This window comes from Lycium barbarum, chromosome 5 (assembly GCF_019175385.1).
Source record: "Lycium barbarum isolate Lr01 chromosome 5, ASM1917538v2, whole genome shotgun sequence".
In the NCBI taxonomy this organism is placed as follows: Eukaryota; Viridiplantae; Streptophyta; class Magnoliopsida; order Solanales; family Solanaceae; genus Lycium; species Lycium barbarum.
This window is the reverse complement of record NC_083341.1, coordinates 79175953-79198456: the sequence shown is the minus strand read 5'-3', so window position 1 is coordinate 79198456 and position 22504 is coordinate 79175953. Positions and strand designations below refer to the sequence as shown.

The window sequence follows — 22504 nt, the reverse complement described above, 5'->3', positions numbered from 1 at the left end:
TAGCTATATATATGTTAAGTGTTGATCCTGTTTGATTATGTTTTCTCATCTGCTAAGTCCAGTCATGTTTAAAAGCATTTAATCCATGTTTGTGTGTTATTTGTTAGATTAAGACTTACTTAGGCAAGATTCTGCATGTTGAGCAAAACTACTCTAACTGATACTATGCCTATTTTGACTCTTGTTTAGTATACTCTTAGTTTAAATCCTGTGTAGTTGCATCTTTCTACTATGTGCTTGATGGTTTGATCCTTATTATGTTGAGAACATGGCATTAGTAGCAGTTTCTTTCTGTTAGACTCTATTTGTGCTTTAATCCTTTGGTATAGACTATGTTGTGTGCTTGATGATCAATATTAGTGTATCCATTATTGGTGTCACGACCCATTTCTGCATTAGGTCATGCTGGCACCTACCTTTCCTACCTCGGTAGGCGAACCCTTAACTCAACATTCATAATAATAGAAAATAATGGAAGAAAGTAAAATAATGTAAGTCTCACAATATGATATTATATAGATAAGTGCAGAAGTAATTAAATCCACCCCAGTATCTGGTCTGGTCATACAAGAGCATCTAAATCTGAATGCTAAAGATCTGAATAATAATACATAAGTAGTCTCAAATCATGTCTCTGAATGGTAAGCAAGACATAAGTAATAGAAGAGTCTTCGAGGTCAGCGGGCGCCATGCTCACCCTGGAAAACTCAAGTGGAAGCTGAAGAGTCGATCAGCCACGAGTCAGAGAAGTGGATCCGACCTGATACTCTACATTCAGTAAAGAATGTAACAAGTGCAGATCAGTACAAACAACAATACTGGTAGGCATCATCGGCCGACCAAGCATAGATAACACAATTCAGAAAATAAGTAGATAGCAAGGAATCCAACAAGTATAAGATAATAAGATCACAACCAAGTATTCGTCGTCGCCTATGTAAAGTCTTTAAACCCAAGTACACCAAGTCCGAAATATGTATCTATCCAATTCACTCATCACAATAGAATCACCACGATCCACCGTCATAACAGAGTCATCACAATCCAATCATCATAACACCTCAATCAAGTCATAGTGCAATGCAATGCAGTGCAATGCAATAATGGAATGGATGAGATATAATGCCATGCAAATGAGGTGTACACATATACTCCGGAAGGAAATATCGACGTCTCGGTAGCACAACCCAGTGTGACTCGCGAAGTCTAAGTGACACCCGTCCCGGATTTTTGCCCAACAGACAGATGAGACCCTGAGTAATTGCTCACAGGGGGAGTCTCAACCGCACCACACTGGAGGACCCACAGAGCCCATGCACTAACAACGATTCCAGAATAACATCGGAATCGGCCATGCAACAATGATGCCGGAATAGATCATCGGTCATCGGCCTCTCACAATCACTCAAGTAAAAGAGTCGCTCAATCAACGATACCGGATAATTACCGGCTATCGACCATGCATAATGAATATGAGGGAATCTATGAAATGCACTTATCAACGATTCCGGAATTAAACCTTGAACATCGGCTTTCTCACAATCACCCAAGTAAAAGAGTTTATCAAACATCAGTTTCATACAATCAACGATTCCGGAATGGATCTTCGGACATCAGCCTTTACAATCACTCAAATAAGGAGTTTATCAAATATCAATTTACTCAATCAACGATACCGAATCATCACCGGGTATCGGCCATGCATCATGAATGTGTGAGAATGAGTGCAACGCGTACATCAAGTATCAACAATCAAGTTCAATATCACAAGTACCACAAAGGGGTACGCCATCAATGTATCATATCACAATACCATCAAGGGTATGCTAACAATGTATCAATATTACTAGTACCAATAACGGGTACATCAACAATGTATCACAATGCTAATACCAACAATGGTATATCAACCATATCTCAACCAAGATAGTAACACATATTCTGATATTCACCACTACTCGTAGCATCAACCATCAAATGGAACAATACACACATAACGGAGTGGCTAGTCCCAACACATATCAGGGCCCAACCTAAGGCAATGTCAAACCCGACTTCATACCCGAAGGTTCGCATGTTGTCTCCGACATTATATTCTAAATATGTGATTCGTTATGCATAGTCTCACTAGAGGTAAGCCATAACCTACCTGGACTGTCGAACCGCAACACTAACAAGTCACTTTATCGCCTTGCCCTTCCTCTGAAGCTCAGAACCAAAGTAGTATAAACATAATCGAATTCTAAATTAGAAATCATGGATAATGATACTAATATTTCTATGACATCAATTAGGTCCATTTTAACCCTAGAAATTGGAGGAACGGGCCCACAAGGGCGAAATGGGAAATTCACCGGTAAAATACCAAATTGAATCCTAGGTAATCATAACCCAATCATTAATTGTTGAATTAGCTCAAGAACTTGTCTAAATCTGATTTCAAGTAAAAACCCCTAAATTGGTATGAACCCTAATTCTCCAAATCCGAAATTCAATGTTAAAACTGGAAGATATGGGCTTACTAAGCTTAGATTCATCACATTTTTCCATTAACATCGTCAATTTATCAAGTATAATCTTAGAGAAAAATCTCCCAAAACCCTTCTTCAAATTCCATTTCCAAGGGATTGGAAAGGGAAGGGGGAAATCTAAGATGATTGTGAGTTAAAAGGAGTAAAGGATTAGACAAAGTTTACCTCCAAGAATTTCTTCAATTTGAATCCAAGAACAGTATCCCCAAGCTCCAATATTGAGATATGAAATAATGAGGGTCTAAGACTTATTTAATGAACAGTCACTGCCCGTCACCGCAGTAGCGGTAGCTGGACCGCCCCAGTGGCCACCTGACCGCTTCAGCAGTCAAGCCAAAATGACTGGGGCTGCTTCAGCGGTAGGGATACTGCCACAACGGTGCCGCTGCTGCGGTGCTGGTGCCGCCAAAGCGGACACCAGACACTAGAACTTGGCCTAAGTTTTTAATTTCTATCTGATTTTTTGACTAACTCCCGAGGCCATCTGCTCACATACCAGATACCTAGTCCTATATAAAAACATACTATGAATGCGCCTGTGGCCTCAGAATTTCCAACGGAGGTCTCGCTGATCGAGTCAACCACTGATGCCTTAATTCTCATTTCCCATCCAATGTCCCGAAATACATCTGAATGCATTGGGAACCAAATCAAATGCACTATTAAGTTCTAAACGACTATCCGGACCTCTTGGAATTGACGGAATTCCGAAAAAGGTTTGTTTGCCCAAAAGTCAACTTTGGGTCAACCACTTCTACTTTTAGCCTATATTTTTACCAAAGTTGCCCGAATCCGGTCTAGACACCCCGGGAAGCATATCAGCGGTCCTCTCGGGTCAAAAGTAAGCCAATCAATGCTCGGGAACGGGCGAAAGTGCCGAAAGAACTATAATGACCAAACGGGTCGTTACAGTCGGTAACTGTCACGACCCAACCGGAGGACTGCGACGGGCACCCGATACTAACCCACCCGGGCACCTCTTATCATACTTTCACATTTACATCTAGTGAGTCACATAGCTAAATCATACTTTCCATCCATTATTCACACTAATTCCATTGGGCAACAATACATATATATCATCATCAATAACAATGCCCATAAAGGTGTACATAAGCCGACGAGGCTAACAAAATGATATCTAAAATATAGGCCGACAAAGCCAAATACATCTAACAATATACACATGTCTACGAGCCTCTAAAGAGAGTATGTCATATCATATAGGCAGGACAGGACCCCAGAATGCCCATAAATATGTACACAAAAGAATAAATACCCAAAGTTGTAGCTCCGAATGAAATGGAGCTCCGCTATGTAGTCCCTGAATAATAAAGCTACGGATCAAGCCTGTCTCCCTAGCAACTTGCAGGCATGACGCAGCGTCCACAAACAAAAGGATGTCAGTACGAAGAATGTACTGAGTATGAAAAGCATGATCAACATCATTATAGAAGCATAATAAGCAACATAAGAAATAGCATAAGATGGGAGGTAGTAGATCCAACGTCATAGACACTTACTTGCTTTTCATAGGGACTTTCCATTTATAATGCGTGATTGTGTACATACATCTATATCCGTATCCGTACTCGTATCCGTACTCATTTACATTTCGTATCCGTAATCATATTCATATACATATTCATGTTCATATACATATCATTTACATAGCATACCCGACCACGAAGGTTCGGTGTTTCGCGTACCCGACCATGGCTAGGCTCGGTGATTATACATACCTGGCCCTAACAAGGCTCAGGGTTACACATACCTGGCCCTACCAAGGCTCAGGGTTATCCGTACTCAACTGCAGTGGTGCGCGCGCAATATATATTCTACCCGGCCATATAAGCTCGGGGTTTCATAATAGTCATACATAGACACATATACATAAAAGCTCATAAGCATCTTTAGCATCATTAGTATCGTCGTTCATTACATCTATCCTTAGAGGATTACTCCTCATAGGAAGAATTTAGTACTATCGTATCATATCGAGAATCATAAGCTTAGTAGCTCTTAAAGATAGAATCATTTGGAGGACATCATAGGCTCATAGAAGATTATATATTTGGCCAAGGAACCATGCCTTATGAAAGAAGGGTTAGCCTTAGATACCTTTTCGTTCAACTATTTTATCGCTTGAACGTTCTCCTTCAATGCACATGTTTCTACCTTCATTAGAGTATATACTAACATTAGAAAATCGATAGCTTTGCATACTAAACTAAAGCTAGAGAAAATTGGGCAGCATTCCCTTTGTTTATACAACTTCCTCCATATCATAAATCAACCCCCAAACATCTATAATAGCATTTACAACATCATAACAATAGTCTTCATTCTCCTACATTATCCATATTCCTCAATTCACTTCAAGTCATCCATACCCATGGTCATGGCACACTATTACATTCACTCATATACAATGTCTATCCCATGTTTTTAATGTCATTTATAACATTATTATAATCATAACATATCAAGAATCATGTCTCAACCCAAGCTACTACTCACAAACATCACTATTCTCACATTCAAGACACATTTTCTGTATTCTTCTACAATCCAAGTCTTTCAATGTCTCAATACCTTAAACAACATAGAAATACCATAAAACTTACCTTAGACGGTGTAAGAATGAACCTTGAGTGGAAATACTTCACTTGAATCAAAACTCTAGTTCACCTCTAATGGAATCTTTTGTAGTCCTCTAACCCTTGGAAGCTTTCTAACACATAAACACTTGATTCTAGTCTTTTGATCTTTGTGTTCTCTTGAACGTGAGTGGAATGCCCTTAGAGAAGGGTTTTGAGCTCTCAATACTTGTAACAGATGAAAAATGAAGTAAAAGAACCCAAGGCATCTATTTATACAAAAACTAAAAATCAGCCTGTCGGGTACTATACGGACACTTATACGGTCCGTATAGTATTGTACAGCCCGTATAAGTGGCTTTGGTTCACCAACCAGAAAATCATCTCCCTGCTGGGAGTTATATGGACCCCTTATACAGACCGTATAAGTGGTCGTATAACTCCATTTCTCTGAAATGGATTCAGTCGGTTCGTTCGATCTCCAATCCTTATGGAACCTTCTTGACACTTGTTTAGCACCTCATTAACAATCTAAGGGATGTTATAACTTTTCTCTAAAACATCGTTAAGTCATCATTAATTCGGTACTCGTAAATCCTTTTTGATACATAACGTATTCCTTGCCTTTTCTCGGCAACTTTCTTCTCTTACCTCGAATGTCTTTGAAATCTCAATTAGGATCATCAGATGTTATTTCTCACTTATCGAAACATCGTATACTTCGTGCCCTTCGTTAGTCTATTCACTGTGCATTAACGGAAAAGTTTTCCGAGGTGTAACAGTAACTTATGTAGTTAGGCTTTATGATAGTTTTAAAAGGACTATGAGCCATCACGCATCTGGAATAAGATCTGTTTGCTAAAGGACTAGTTTGGTTTGATGAAGTGTGCCATGTTTTGTCTGATTTGAGTTTGAACTTGAAGTTTGGCTATGACCCTTGATGTATTAAACTATAACATGATCCTATTGCTTAAATATTGGTTTAAAAGTAAAAAAAAATAGGTAACCTAAATTCAGTCTGAGGTTATATTAAGTGCCATTTTGGAACTATGTGTGAAAATGCCTAAACTGGTCATGAGATAATTTGATAAGCATGACTCTGAAACTTTTTGACATGACAACCCTATAAGCATATCCAAAACTGTTAAATGAGTTATAGAAGTTTAGCCATTCATGTTCAAATGTGACATCCCACTCTGCCTTTGTTAGAAATATCATTCGTGAATGTAAGTGTTCTTGCTTGATGTTATTGATCTGTGTTAACCCGTGTTAAGTCTAAAAATAGTTCTGATACTCTTGACAGATTGCAGCATCTGCTTCTTGAATAAGTCGCATGAAACAACCATTTGTCCTAACTTGGCTACTAGGCTTGTTATTTGAGCAGCATGAACCTTATACATAGTTTTTAAGCCTAGGCTAAAAGTATAACCACTATGAACCCCCATGTCTCCCTATTGAATCTTTCAGCCTAAATGTTATATCCCGCATTTTGTGCAATCGGATAATTCAAGGCAATCGCGGGAAGACAACAAGCAAGGCCAACCTTTATGTTGTATGGTACATGAGTTGCTTATGAAAAGTCTAGAAGTGGAAATACGGAGGAAGACGAAGGGCAAATTTGGAAATTGGAAAAAAATGCTTCATGAATTACATAAACTAGTCAAAAATATAAGTGGGCTTGAAAGTCTCTTTTGGGCAAAAATTAAAGGCCCAACCGGCCATTGATATGGATCCAAGCCCATGTGGGATTAATTTGTAAATTATAAAAGATGGATAGGTCATCTTTATCTCATAACACCTCTAGAAAATTCAAGAAAAGAAGAACAAAGAAAGAAGGAGAAAAGCCCTTGAGGCTTTCGGCCATAGTGAAAATCCAAGAGAAGAATTGCTAAATATTTCTCCAAAAATCACTTTCTACTCCTTGGAGGGTGCATAACAACATGGTGGAGTTATTGGAGTGGTAGAAACAAGTATTGGTTCAAGGTGCCAAGCATAGCTAGCTTGAGTAGCTAAGTAAAAGAGGTATGATTCAAGCTTACTTTTCATGTCTTATGAATGGTTTATATGTGTTGTTGTATGCCATAATGGATGAAACTCATGAAGGGAGTGGATATAGCATGTAGCCGTGCATGTGTGTATATATGTAGGAGTTATGTTTCAATTATTTCATCTAGTATTTGGTAGTTATTGTTGTGAATTATATGTGGAAAATGGAAGTTGAATGAGTTTGGAGAATATTGATGTTGTGTTGTGGCCGTGAGGTATATGGTGTGTGCATGGCCGTGTATATTGTATGTATAGTAGTGTATATGTGTTGAAGCATGAAGAAATGGTAAGCAAGTGCTAGTTAGTATTTTGGTTGTTGTGTGATTGATAATGGTGGCCGAATGTAGTGTTGTTGTGTTGGACAATCGAATTGATTTTTATGTAGTGTTTGATTGTTGTTGTCATGGATTCCATAATAAAAATGAAGTTGTAATCATCGTAGATTTCATATCGCAAATAAAGGTTTGATAACTTTGGTGAAGTATTGATAATTGGGAGATTATGTATATTGAAGGAAATATGTGAATTGTTAGTGCGATTGTTGAATTATGTTAATAGTTTGGCCGGGTTTGAATTCCCAGATTGTGTTTGATGAGAATTTGACTAAATTGAATGTCGAGGATGGTATATTTACAGAGGAAATGCTACCGAAATTTCGGTAGCAAAATGTTTCCTTAAGGTTTTGACTCTAAGTATACTAATGAAAGTTTTGGTAAAAATGACCAATTCGCAGATTTTGACGAAATTGTGAAGTGAATTTGGAATAGCTAAAGGAGCGGAAAGAGGTATGTAAGGCTTCACCCTTCTTTCTATGGCATGTCTTAGATACAATAAGTTGGGTACGAGCCTCGGGGACAACCCTATTCCCCGGAATCCGCACCTAAAGTTTTCCACTTTTCGTTCAATCGAATTGAATTAGAAAGTGCGCAAATGATAGAAAGACTTCCTAGACCCCTATAAGTTGCGCAAATGGGACCCGATTACCCTAGAACCCTCACAGGTAATGACATGACATGTAACATATGTAAATAGTATACGCTACCTCATCCGGTCCGAGGTGGGCCCGTTACTCCCGGACTTTCCTATAGTCTTGGTTGACGTACTTGAAGTGAATTCAAAGGGGACCTTTGACCCCGACCTCGCCACCAAATGATAAGTACTAGGACTACCCTAACGAGAATGTTTCAATGGGGATAATGATAACGACAATGTTAGACAAGAGAATGTGCTTATGATAAGTACGACCGGAACGATCCTATGACTGAGATTTCTAAGTTCAGGATCCAATGTGAATACGAAATTTATAAAGTAATTTCTAAATCGTATTTATATCTCCTAATTATAACTTTATTTTCTAAGACTCCAAAGCCTACAACTGTCACCTATAATGTCCACGATTTCATTCTACGGTTACTGTAACACTGTTCCTCGTTGATAGTCTCGCCTTAAAATACTTGTTCCTTCAAGGCGAGACAAAGCTATCACTAGCATCCCGTAATGTAATCGGAGATCACCGACCTTATGTCACTCCGACGGATACTTGATTTTCCTTGGCTCTCTTGTGTGCTTGTATGAGATATGTATATAAAACGGGTATACGTGTATGGATATGTATATATATAAGATAAAGTAATTGTATATAAGAAATGTATATGTATATAAGATTAATAAATGTATATGTATATAAGATAAATAAATGTATATAAGACAGGTTTATGTATACAAGCTACGTATATGAATAGAAAGATATGTATATGAATTTAAAAATATGTACATGACCCTCGGATGGGGGAAAAGGATATATGGGGGAAAGGGAAGGGAAATATGTTTCACTGCCACCTGATCAGCTGGTTTATCATCCCGGACGCGGGGTGCCCGGACGCGGGATATATTGGTGAGCCGGTGCGTATCTACATCGGCGCTATGTGGGTGAGCCGACATTGTTCGGCGCTATGATATGACCTACCATGTCATGACTAGACATGCTATGCTATGATATGACACGATATGCTATGATATGCCATGACATGACATGCTATGATACGGTAAGCTATGCTATGCTATGACAGGCTATGCTATGATATGATAAGCCATGCTATGATACGATAAGCTATGCTATGATATGACAGGCCATGCTATGATATGATAAGCTATGTCATGATGTGACAAGCTATGCTGTGACATGATACGCTAGGATATAATACTTCCATGACGTGATATGCTACGATATGATATGATACGACACGCTATGATAGTGCAGAATGTAATATGATAAAAACATAACATGATTTAAACCCTATTTTCCATGTCTATGAAAAAGAAATGTTTCAAAGAAAAAAAAAAAAAAAAAAAGACAAGGGGCCTCCCTAAGTGCAGGTTACTTTCTTACCTCATTATTCGTCCTACGACTCCATGATACTATTAATCGTACTCTATGTTACTACTTGTATTATCTTCCATGCCTTACATACTCGGTACACTATTCGTACTGACGTCCCTTCTTGTGGGCGCTGCGTTTCATGCCGCGCAGGTCAGCAGACAGGTGGACTTGATCCTTAGGAGCTCTACCAGCGGTACTCTACAGCGCTCCAGTTGTTCCGGAGCCTCACTTCAGTGGTACTATTTTGTGTATGTATATTCGGGCCCGACAGTACTCGGCCCTCTCTATGTATAAGTATACTATGTCTAGAGGCTCGTAGACAGATATGTACAGTCAGTCAAGTACGGTTAGATATATGGTGTTTTGGTATGGTTGTTGTATAAAGTGATAACGAAGTTTACTAGTCTATGTTCATAATGACGCTGCTAATGTTAATGTTCATTAATGTTCAAAAAAAAAAAAACATGGCACTGTTTTTACGGTTTTCTAAGAGGTAAAGGTAACAAGATAAATAAGGGGTGCTCGGTACAAGTATCGGGTACTCGTCACGGCCCCTAGTCGGGTCGTGACAGAAGTGGTATCAGAGCAGTTCGGTCCTAGGGTTTGTCTACGAGCCGTGTCCAGTAGAGTCTTGCTTATGGGTGTGTAGCGCGCCACACTTATAGACAGGAGGCTACAGGACATTTAGGAAATATGACCTTCTTTGCATTCTAAGATCGTGCGATAGAGCTATGCTACCAGGCTTCCATATTCCTTCCCTAATCCTATGTTATGGTTTCAGTAATGCCGCCGAAGAGAAAGGCTACGACGGCCGATAAAGCCAAGAGGGTGGCGGGCAGCAGAGTCGAGCGGGAGCTAGAAGAAGAAGAATCTCATAATGAGGCTCCCCCTCAGACTTTTCCTGCTCCCCCTGCACCAGCAGAGCAGGAAAGAGTTCCAGCTCCAGCCCCCGCACCTCCAGTTCCACCGCCAGCAGCTCCGGGCCAGCAGATGGCAGAGGCCATCCAGTTATTGACCCAGCTCGTTGCCGCACAGGCTCAGCGGCAAGATGTAGACCCGGGAGGCAGAGCGGTAAGTGCAAGGGCCCGCGACTTTATCACCCTGAAGCCTCCAGAGTTTTATGGATCAAAACCAGAGGAGGACCCGCAGAGTTTTATAGATGAGATGCTGAGGACTCTGGGGATCATGCATGCTTCGGATACGGAGTCCGTATAGTTGGCTTCATACAGGCTGCGGGATGTGGCAGTTCTGTGGTATAATAGCTGGATATCTTCGAGGGGAGCAAATGCGCCCCCTCCGGTTTGACAGGAATTTACTGAGGCATTTCTACGACATTTCCTACCGCCAGAGGTTCGACGAGCTCGAGCCGATATGTTCTTGAACCTGAGACAGGGAAATATGAGCGTTCGAGAATACAGCCTCCGTTTTAATTCGTTAGCCAGGTATGCCCCAGCCATGATAGCTGATAGGGGAGATCATGTGCACCGATTTGTGAGTGGGCTAGGGCCACACTTGGTTAAGGAGGGCTTGACGGCTTCACTCCAGGATGGGATGACTATAACTCGAATCCAGGCCCACGCCCAAAACCTGGAAGAACAGTACCAGGCACGGAGAGAGGAGCTTTATCCAGATAGGGGTTCCAGAAAAAGGGGCAGATTTTCCAGGGCTAGAAGCGAGTACAGAGGGGGACAGGCACAGGAGCAATTTAGGCATTCAGACCAATCGGCGGCCAGTGCACCTCCTCGATTCGCGGATAGGGGGTTTGACCGTTCTACTTATTCGGGAGCAGGTCAGGGCACTAGAGCTTCGGGATCCCAGTATAGAGCTGAATCCAGCAGGATGATGCCACCCCCACCACGGTGTACCCGGTGTGGCAGGCCACACTCGGGACAGTGTTACCGGGATACAAGTGCGTGTTATGCTTGCGGACGGACCGACCATTTGATGCGAGATTGTCCGCTAAGGAGTGAGAGAAGCAGAGCTCAGCCCGCCGGGTCAGCAGTGAGTTCATCACCGTCTGTGCGCCCTCCAGGACAGGCCTCCCAGGCTCCAGCAGGCCGTGGCCGAGGCAGAGGAGGGACACCCAGTTCAGCCGGCCCTCCACACCGTATATATGCATTGACAGGACGGCAGGATCCTGGACCTTCCACCGATGCGGCCACAGGTACACTTCTGGCATCTTTTCTATAATATATGGGAGTTAAATTGAATTGGATTTTTTTTTCTTTATCTTGCACCGTCCCGTGTATTACGGAACATATAAAGAATTCGGGAAACTTCAGGACAAGAGCAACTATACACACGAGTAAAAAGTGAACATTAGTGACCTCGAGGGCTAAAATAGTCATTAAAAGAGAAATATGCGCTATGAGTGCGTTCGAACATTGCCGAGACCCCAACCTGCCCCACATTATGTGATGTAGGTAGTACGGGGAAGCGGAAGTAAAAATACTAACACCGAGACACTGAAATGCATTAAAGTTTCAAGGTTAAGCGTGCTCATGCGGGAGTAATTCCACGATGGGTGACCCCCTGGGAAATATGCTGAAAATTTCGCAAATGTGAAAACAAGAGACGAGTGTAAGAGTAGGCGGCTCAAAGTAAATTGGGGTGTAGAAAGTGGTTAGAAACCCCATACGAGTCATGTAGGCCGAGACGGACTAAACTAACAGAAAAGGGGAAGGCATGACAACAGAAAGTTTTGAGGATGAACGAAAAAGTACAGATGTCACAGGGTGAGACCGATATTGAGTCCACACTAGCTAATGCAAGGAATTCATGATAAGGCGGTGTGCGGGAACATGTCTAGTGAGGGGATAGACGCGGCAGACGCCACGAAGGAGGAATTGCAACTGCAAAGATCGCAAAGGGCAACCTAAGCTTCTAAGATGAATATGTTAAGTGACATGAGGCACCTACGAAAGAGACCCCCCCCCCCCCCCCCAAAAAAAAGTATTATACTACGCTATGAGGCCAGTTTAACATTCGAGGACGAATGTTCTAAAGGGGGGAGGATGTTATATCCCGCATTTTGTGCAATCAGATAATTCAAGGCAATCGCGGGAAGACAACAAGCAAGGCCACCCTTTATGTTGTATGGTACATGAGTTGCTTATGAAAAGTCTAGAAGTGAAAATACGGAGGAAGACGAAGGAAAAATTTGGAAATTGGAAAAAAATGCTTCATGAATTACATAAACTAGTCAAAAATATAAGTGGGCTTGAAAGTCTCTTTTGGGCAAAAATTAAAGGCCCAACCGGCCATTGATATGGATCCAAGCCCATTTGGGATTAATTTGTAAATTATAAAAGATGGATAGGTCATCTTTATCTCATAACACCTCTAGAAAATTCAAGAAAAGAAGAACAAAGAAAGAAGGAGAAAAGCCCTTGAGGCTTTCGGCCATAGTGAAAATCCAAGAGAAGAATTGCTAAAAATTTCTCCAAAAATCACTTTCTACTCCTTGGAGGGTGCATAACAACATGGTGGAGTTATTGGAGTGGTAGAAACAAGTATTGGTTCAAGGTGCCAAGCATAGCTAGCTTGAGTAGCTAAGTAAAAGAGGTATGATTCAAGCTTACTTTTCATGTCTTATGAATGGTTTATATGTGTTGTTGTATGCCATAATGGATGAAACTCATGAAGGGAGTGGATATAGCATGTAGCCGTGCATGTGTGTATATATGTAGGAGTTATGTTTCAATTATTTCATCTAGTATTTGGTAGTTATTGTTGTGAATTATATGTGGAAAATGGAAGTTGAATGAGTTTGGAGAATATTGATGTTGTGTTGTGGCCGTGAGGTATATGGTGTGTGCATGGCCGTGTATATTGTATGTATAGTAGTGTATATGTGTTGAAGCATGAAGAAATGGTAAGCAAGTGCTAGTTAGTATTTTGGTTGTTGTGTGATTGATAATGGTGGCCGAATGTAGTGTTGTTGTGTTGGACAATCGAATTGATTTTTATGTAGTGTTTGATTGTTGTTGTCATGGATTCCATAATAAAAATGAAGTTGTAATCATCGTAGATTTCATATCGCAAATAAAGGTTTGATAACTTTGGTGAAGTATTGATAATTGGGAGATTATGTATATTGAAGGAAATATGTGAATTGTTAGTGCGATTGTTGAATTATGTTAATAGTTTGGCCGGGTTTGAATTCCCAGATTGTGTTTGATGAGAATTTGACTAAATTGAATGTCGAGGATGGTATATTTACAGAGGAAATGCTGTCGAAATTTCGGTAGCAAAATGTTTCCTTAAGGTTTTGACTCTAAGTATACTAATGAATGTTTTGGTAAAAATGACCAATTCGCAGATTTTGACGAAATTGTGAAGTGAATTTGGAATAGCTAAAGGAGCGGAAAGAGGTATGTAAGGCTTCACCCTTCTTTCTATGGCATGTCTTAGATACAATAAGTTGGGTACGAGCCTCGGGTACGACCCTATTCCCCGGAATCCGCACCTAAAGTTTTCCACTTTTCGTTCAATAGAATTGAATTAGAAAGTGCGCAAAATGATAGAAAGACCTCCTAGACCCCTATAACTTGCGCAAATGGGACCCGATTACCCTAGAACCCTCACAGGTAATGACATGACATGTAACATATGTAAATAGTATACGCTACCTCATCCGGCCCGAGGTGGGCCCGTTACTCCCGGACTTTCCTATAGTCTTGGTTGACGTACTTGAAGTGAATTCAAAGGGGACCTTTGACCCCGACCTCGCCACCAAATGATAAGTACTAGGACTACCCTAACGAGAATGTTTCAATGGGGATAATGATAACGACAATGTTAGACAAGAGAATATGCTTATGATAAGTACGACCGGAACGATCCTATGACTGAGATTTCTAAGTTCAGGATCCAATGTGAATACGAAATTTATAAACTAATTTCTAAATCGTATTTATATCTCCTAATTATAACTTAATTTCTAAGACTCCAAAGCCTACAACTGTCACCTATAATGTCCACGATTTCATTCTACAGTTACTGTAACACTGTTCCTCGTTGATAGTCTCGCCTTAAAATACTTGTTCCTTCAAGGCGAGACAAAGCTATCACTAGCATCCCGTAATGTAATCGGAGATCACCGACCTTATGTCACTCCGACGGATACTTGATTTTCCTTGGCTCTCTTGTGTGCTTGTATGAGATATGTATATAAAACGGGTATACGTGTATGGATATGTATATATATAAGATAAAGTAATTGTATATAAGAAATGTATATGTATATAAGATAAATAAATGTATATGTATATAAGATAAATAAATGTATATAAGACAGGTTTATGTATACAAGCTACGTATATGAATAGAAAGATATGTATATGAATTTAAAAATATGTACATGACCCTGGGATGGGGGAAAATGATATATGGGGGAAAGGGAAGGGAAATATGTTTCACTGCCACCTGATCAGCTGGTTTATCATCCCGGACGCGGGGTGCCCGGACGCGGGATATATGGGTGAGCCGGTGCGTATCTACATCGACGCTATGTGGGTGAGCCGACATTGTTCGGCGCTATGATATGACCTACCATGTCATGACCAGACATGCTATGCTATGATATGACACGATATGCTATGATATGCCATGACATGACATGCTATGATACGGTAAGCTATGCTATGCTATGACAGGCTATGCTATGATATGATAAGCCATGCTATGATACGATAAGCTATGCTATGATATGACAGGCCATGCTATGATATGATAAGCTATGCCATGATGTGACAAGCTATGCTGTGACATGATACGCTAGGATATAATACTTCCATGACGTGATATGCTACGATATGATATGATACGACACGCTATGATAGTGCAGAATGTAATATGATAAAAACATAACATGATTTAAACCCTATTTTCCATGTCTATGAAAAAGAAATGTTTCAAAGAAAAAAAAAAAAAAAAGACAAGGGGCCTCCCTAAGTGCAGGTTACTTTCTTACCTCATTATTCGTCCTACGACTCCATGATACTATTAATCGTACTCTATGTTACTACTTGTATTATCTTCCATGCCTTACATACTCGGTACACTATTCGTACTGACGTCCCTTCTTGTGGGCGCTGCGTTTCATGCCGCGCAGGTCAGCAGACAGGTGGACTTGATCCTTAGGAGCTCTACCAGCGGTACTATTTTGTGTATGTATATTCGGGCCCGACAGTACTCGGCCCTCTCTATGTATAAGTATACTATGTCTAGAGGCTCGTAGACAGATATGTACAGTCAATCAGGTACGGTTAGATATATGGTGTTTTGGCATGGTTGTTGTATAAAGTGATAACGAAGTTTACTAGTCTATGTTCATAATGACGCTGCTAATGTTAATGTTCATTAATGTTCAACAAAAAAAAAAAACATGGCACTGTTTATACGGTTTGCTAAGAGGTAAAGGTAACAAGATAAATAAGGGGTGCTCGGTACAAGTATCGGGTACTCGTCACGGCCCCTAGTCGGGTCGTGACACTAAACCTTTGTATGTTAACTTGGGAGTGTCACTTGCACATGAACTCAGAGGCATCTCTCTGAATATCATGAGAGCCCTAAAACTTTGTGTTAACTGGCTAGTGTCAAAATGGTCAATTGTATGCTCTCATGTTGCCTCTTGCTGCATCCAAACCTGCTCGTTCATGGTGCTGTATATATCTGCTGTATCTGAAAGTAATTCTTGCCATCCCTTATGTGAAATCAGACCTATTTTTACCCTTCTTGTAATCACATAAAAGCAGCTCTTCTCCAAATGAATAAAGATTCGGCCTATGTTAGCTTGACCACATCAAATTTGTGCCTATAATTGCTTTGCTAGCCTAATGCGGCATCCTTCCCTATTCTCTTTGAAACTTGTTGATACTTATCGGGATTTGATGTTTGTCTCACTAGAGTAATTTAGATGCATCATGTATACAGTCATGCTAAGTTTCATTTACATGTCATTGCATCCTGTTGGTATCTAGCACCTTGAACATTGTCTATATCATTTGTATTATGACTTTGTAAACTGCCTCTATGTCCTTCTTTAAATACGGTATGACATGATAAAGTGAATAGAACTAGGTCTTACGTAAGCTTACATAGTTGTTCTTGTTTAAATACAAGCCGCATGTACAAAAAGTATACCAAAATATACTAAGTATATACAAAAGCTCTGTATGCCTTGGTATATATGAACTTGTATATCTAGTATATGTATGGTATATCACTTGTTGAGGTCAGAATCATGGCCTATGAGTATAATTTGGACTTTGTCTTTTGTTTTTATTTATGAATTGGGCCTGTTCTCCTTGCTTGTTTACTATATTGGGCCTCATCTCCCTATACTTTTGTTTCTTTTTATTATTTCGTCTTTGCTAAGTTATTTGGGAACCCTTTTGCATCATGTTTGATTATTTCACTAAGTGTAAAATCACATTTGATGAATGTTTGAGCTTCCCACTTCGATTAATCTTTCTTCCATTCTTATTAGTTCAGTTATTTAGGCCAAGATACTTTCTAACCTTAAATTTTTCTCATCCCCTTTCCTATTGCATGTGAAATATCGCGGGCAACTTGGGTCGTTCCCTTCTATTCAAAACCTATTGGGCCTGAGGCGCAACTCTTACTCATTGATCAAGTCCGACGGAAAATAAGGGAAGCAAGAAGTCCCACTTATGGGTGAAAATAGGCAACTGATGGGCTTAGGTAGGCCTGTCAGCCTAAACTCTTCTCCTTTCATTTATTTTGTATGATGTAATGTATTTGTAAAGACATATGTGAATATTGAAACCCTATGGATATTAGAGCTTAGGAAAATACTTAGTATTATTACGAATGTCACCTAAACTATTTTCTAAACTTCACTAAGTATGCACCTTGCTTGAAATCGGCATCAAATTGTATTTTTTTTTTAAAACTGGTTTAATAACTCGATGTCGAACAAACAATTTCAAATGAGCTAAGTGATCAATTTGGGCCTTCCGCCACTTTGCTTAATTCTTGATATAGAATGGATCAAAACAGAAGTATTGGGCCTTAAGCCCACAAAAGGTTTCTTTTAAAGTTAAAAACGACTGCATGGTTTTTTTGCTACAAACAATACTGAATCCGAAAAGTGAATTTAAGGATTGTTTTCGGATTACAACTTAGACTGAATTTTGAGAAAAGGAGTAGATGTGAAAGGTCCAGTTTTTAGAATCAGAAAATGGACTCATTTGCTTTAACTTGGACAATGTTTAGCGAAGTAAAACAAAGTATTTTTTGGGCCTAAAGCCCAAACATGAGGGATAAAAACAAGGAGAGATGTACTTGGGCTGGGTCAAGAGTGAGATGGCTTTGGAAAATTAGAATGTGGTTGATTATGAGCTTCAATAAATCAAAATGGACTTAATAAAACCTTCAATTTCCTATTGTATACTCATATTATAAAATTGGGAGATATACTCCATACTTTCTTATAGCTACGTAAATTTAAACCTATATAACTAAACTCATCTCGTTGGGACCAAAACAATAGTGACTCTACATGGGAGAAAACCTGAGTGTGTCTTGATCCGGAAATGAAGTGAGTTGAAGACTTAGATGGATTTTTTAAACCAAAAACCCTTTGCCTAAGGGGACATTTTGCGAAAATTTTGAATTTATGATAAGTATGACATTTTGTGATAAAGTAAATGCCCTTAAGCAAATAATTACATTAATCACACATTGAAGCTCGTAGGTCAATCGTATTCTACGGATCCTTAATACTAGGGCGCTAAAAACCTTCCTTAGGGGATCACCAGAACCTTACCTCAAACTCTGATCTAAAAAGTATTTTTCCCTTGTTTGATAAAACCTTAATCCGATTTTTTCTAATTTTCCTTAAATAAATTAGGTGACGACTCTAAAAATACTAAAATTCATTTAGAACACCAGCAACCTCTTAGTAGCTTTTATGCACTAGCGTAAAAGTGAATAACAGCTGGCATCTGATGATTTTACCTGTACCGAAAGAGATTATGTATTCTGTGATTTCTCACCTTTGGTCGAACTGGTTGTTTGACCATTCTTCTTTTTCTTAAAGTCAGTTGTCTTCCATTCGCTGTCAACTTGCATCTTTCCTGGCTGGGGAATTATTTGTGGGTGGAACTTGGGGTGTTGGGATAGTTTGGAATGAGCAGTCTTTTAGGTTATGACCGATTTACCCACAACCCTTGAAGAGTATCCCTTCCCCCTCATACACAAGTGGTTGCTGGTGAGAACTAATGGTAACCACTGTTTTAACTGGAGTTTCCAATGGAACTTTGACGCAAATCCTTCCATAACTCCCTCTCAAGGTTGATGAGGTGTAAGTATCAACTTTCAGGAGCTTGCCGATTCTATTACCAACTTTTTCTATGATGCTTCTATCAGAGAATTCACTCGGTAATTGATGAATTCAGATCCATATGCCTGTGAAGGAAAGTTTTGTTTCAGCCGGTACAAAATTTGGTTTCTATTTACAAACTGAAAGGAAATGCCCTAGTATGAACCAGGTACCTTCGTGAAGGGCAGTTTTTAGACTATGAAAAAATCCCGACAAAAAATTAAGATTAGGGGTTCTTCCGGTTGTCACATCTCTAGGAGCTAAGGCATATAGGTTCTTTTCTTTTCATCTTCACTTGGAATTGTCGGATCTAATTCAGAGTGTGAAACTTCATCCTCGGCTATGATAGTCATATCATGGGAATAAGTAGTGTTTTTTGACTAGGAGATTTATTTCCTGCTAGAATTTCCTTAAAGAAGAGTCTCCCCGGGGTGTCCTCTTCCATCCTGGGTCCGGTGGTATTTGTGGGGTGATGCTTCTGCTTGGGCAATTGACTTAGTGGCCATAGTGTAAAAGGCCAGTTAGGGAAATTTAGAGAGAGGTCAGAGTCTCTCTCTCTAGATGGATTTCCAATAGAAGTGTGGAGAGCTATTGACTCTTTTACCTAAGTAAACGAAAAAGAATGAATTTGGAAATGAAAAGAAGAAACTATTGTGAAATCTAGAAACGAGGAGGTAGCAAACCACCTCCCCTGTGAATTATTGTTAATGCAATAATGTGAAAAGACTCTAGCTTCAAACATTGGTTTTTCTTGACCGTGGAGGATTCGAGCCCTCTGCCTTGTGACAGTTAAACACTTGAACTGCTCCAATTGGATTGAATAAGAGGGGGGGGGGGGGGGAGTGGGGTGGGGGTAGAGGGAAAGGGGGGAGGGGTGGAGTTTCAAACCCTCTACATTGGATAAAACAAGAAATTTCATTTGTTGTTTGTGGGTTGTCTGACCTTCATCAGTGGGCTAGAATAAGGAAATCGCTTATGCCCGATCACCCACTGCTTTGAGTTGTTCAATGGTTTACGAACCACCCGAATTTACTAGTTTAGTTATTTTTAAATTTTTTGAATTATCAAATTTAAATTACTAGTACATGGTTTTTCTCTCATCCTAAATCATACATTTTTCTTTCAACACTATTAATAGCTTAAAAAGTCAAAATGATAACCAATACTCGATGTTCAATTAAATGTCATCATATAAAATGAAACGTGTGATGATATTTCTCTTAGTGAACATGTGACCATGATGCATAGCATGATTTATAGTTTCCATTAATTTTTAGGAAGTTGAGGCTGGCAAAAAAGAAAACGGTTGGACTATGACAGTGCTTAAAAGCTTAAAGAAAGCATCCCCAACTGGACTGAAATAACACTAAAATGTAACTAGTCCTAATTTATACGAAGGAATTTATGCATATCTATAGAACTGGCAAAAGAGAAGGAATTTTCTCCAAAAAAAAAAAAAAAAAACAGGCGCGAGAAGGAAGGACGCAACCCCTATCTGAATGTCTGAGGAGAGAAAAGACACTACGAACCATAATATTTGATGATTTGTATGAGGTGATTGCAAACAAAAAAATAAGCAATTGTATTTACAAAAAAGTACTCTTGATCTGTGATTTCTCATTTTAAATCTAAATATTCATTGATTTTGTATGTAAAGGACATTAGGGCTACTGTCATTGACAAGGATAAGTACTCCTTTCCTCCTTCAGTATGTTAATGTAAACACACAATATTTGTCATATGACATATCCTGTCCCCTCCAGTGTTGGTAGCTTTATCGACCAAACAATAATCAAGAATAAATACAGAGCTGTTAGGTTTATTCGACTGAAAGTAGTTGAAAACCATTTTTCAATACTGAAACTGATAATAGGTAGTTAATGAGTTTACTGAAAAATATTGATAGAACACTTCATTTCCTTTCCAGTGAACCCTTCTACTATTGACAAAGTGCATGATGAGCAACTCGACTTGATCTTCAAGCCATTCAAAGAACATGACTTAGAACTTCAAATTCCAGTAAAAGAAGGAGAATGCAGGTTCGAATAAATTTGCATGTTAGTTTTTGTCCAACAATATATTTTTCATTATTGTAGAAGATTGTTAATTAAACTTTAATCTTGCATTTGATCTGATAATCAACAGGTGGGGAGGAAAATATGAAAATTCTTGTTATTGTCTCCAAACCAACTAAAAATTCTTGTGTATGTCTTCTGATCAACAGCTCTTGGAAGTGTTCTTGTGTATGTCTTCTGATATTAGTATTAAGCAATCAAATATATAGCCTCGATCAAAAGCTCTTGGAAGTGTTCTTGTGTATGTCTTCTGATATTAGTATTAAGCAATCAAATATATAGCCTTGAGTTTTGTGTTTACAAGAAGGAATGTTCCTTTTCACAAATGTGACGACACCACTATTTCTCATAATTTTATACATTACCCTTTTTCATCATAACAAAAAATCATTCACCCAGGCTTTCACCACCAAAGGTGGTGGGCATTTGGCATGACGTCTACCTCGTAAATTGTATAAAAAAAAATAAAAAAAAGGAGAGATACAAGGATGGAGGGGAACATAGGGCCTTACTTCCTTTTACATCTTAGGAGAAGAATTAAATCTATCCGTATTCAATTTCATGATCAGAGAACACTAATGATTATATGAACTAGAAACTAGAATTCATAATATTTATTCAAACAAAAAAAATTGCAATTATAGAGCACTCAAGGGCCTCTGAAATGCCAACTTAAACTCTTTTTTGCTCTTGTAATGACTCGTCCGCTCATTTTGAATATTATCACCATTTTTCCCTAAATGACACTTTCCATGAGCTCAATATGTGATTTATGACACTACAAGAAAACACTCTTTGCAACGATCAATGTCGCCAATAAAACCATAAAAGTCACCACTAACAGTTTTTCGTCGCCTCGCGGATCGTTAGTTATATTGAGTGGATGATTGTTATTAGTGACGACCTTTAAGAGTCACCACAAGAAGCTTCTTGTGTGGGGACAAACCTTTAAGGGTCGCCACAAAGGTTTTTCTTGTGGCGACAAAAGTTGCCAAATTAACACCCACAAAGGTGTTCCAAGAGAGGTCACTACGGATGCACTTACTTTTTGAAACGCGATAGAGCCGCTACAAAAACATAATGGCGAATTTTTAGTCGACAAACATAGTTTCACTTATCGTAGCAATTTGACGTCGCCACATTTTTCTGTGGCAACTGAAGTCGCCACTGAAGCTCTTTTTTCTTTCAAAAATATTAATAGATAGTTGCATTCACCTATTGGTCCAACAAAAGTAATATTATAACAAGCATCATCAAATACATTTGAAGAAAAAGAATGTAACTTTTCATTATCAAATAGTCTATGAAACAAAGTATATACAGCACCCCATAATATATTGTATTGTACATATAAAAAAAAAATCGAATGACTTGAACTCTATTAAATCAGAAAGGGCAAATAGCACTTTCATATACTAAGAAATTATAATATACTAATGAATTTCTATTCCATTGAGTTTTAATTTTTAACAGTGTAAAGCTAAATTCTCAATAGAAGTAAAATACCAGTGACTCCAACATAT

General features: G+C 39.1%; 1 long non-coding RNA gene across 1 annotated transcript; it reads right to left on the bottom strand.

The window, feature by feature from the left end:
• Positions 1–487: 487 nt before the first annotated feature.
• Positions 488–19731, bottom strand: LOC132640984 (uncharacterized). Its single transcript, XR_009582526.1, has 2 exons — positions 18581–19731; positions 488–768 (listed from the first exon to the last, which is right to left on the bottom strand). It is a non-coding gene; the product is annotated as an uncharacterized LOC132640984 (long non-coding RNA).
• Positions 19732–22504: the final 2773 nt, after the last annotated feature.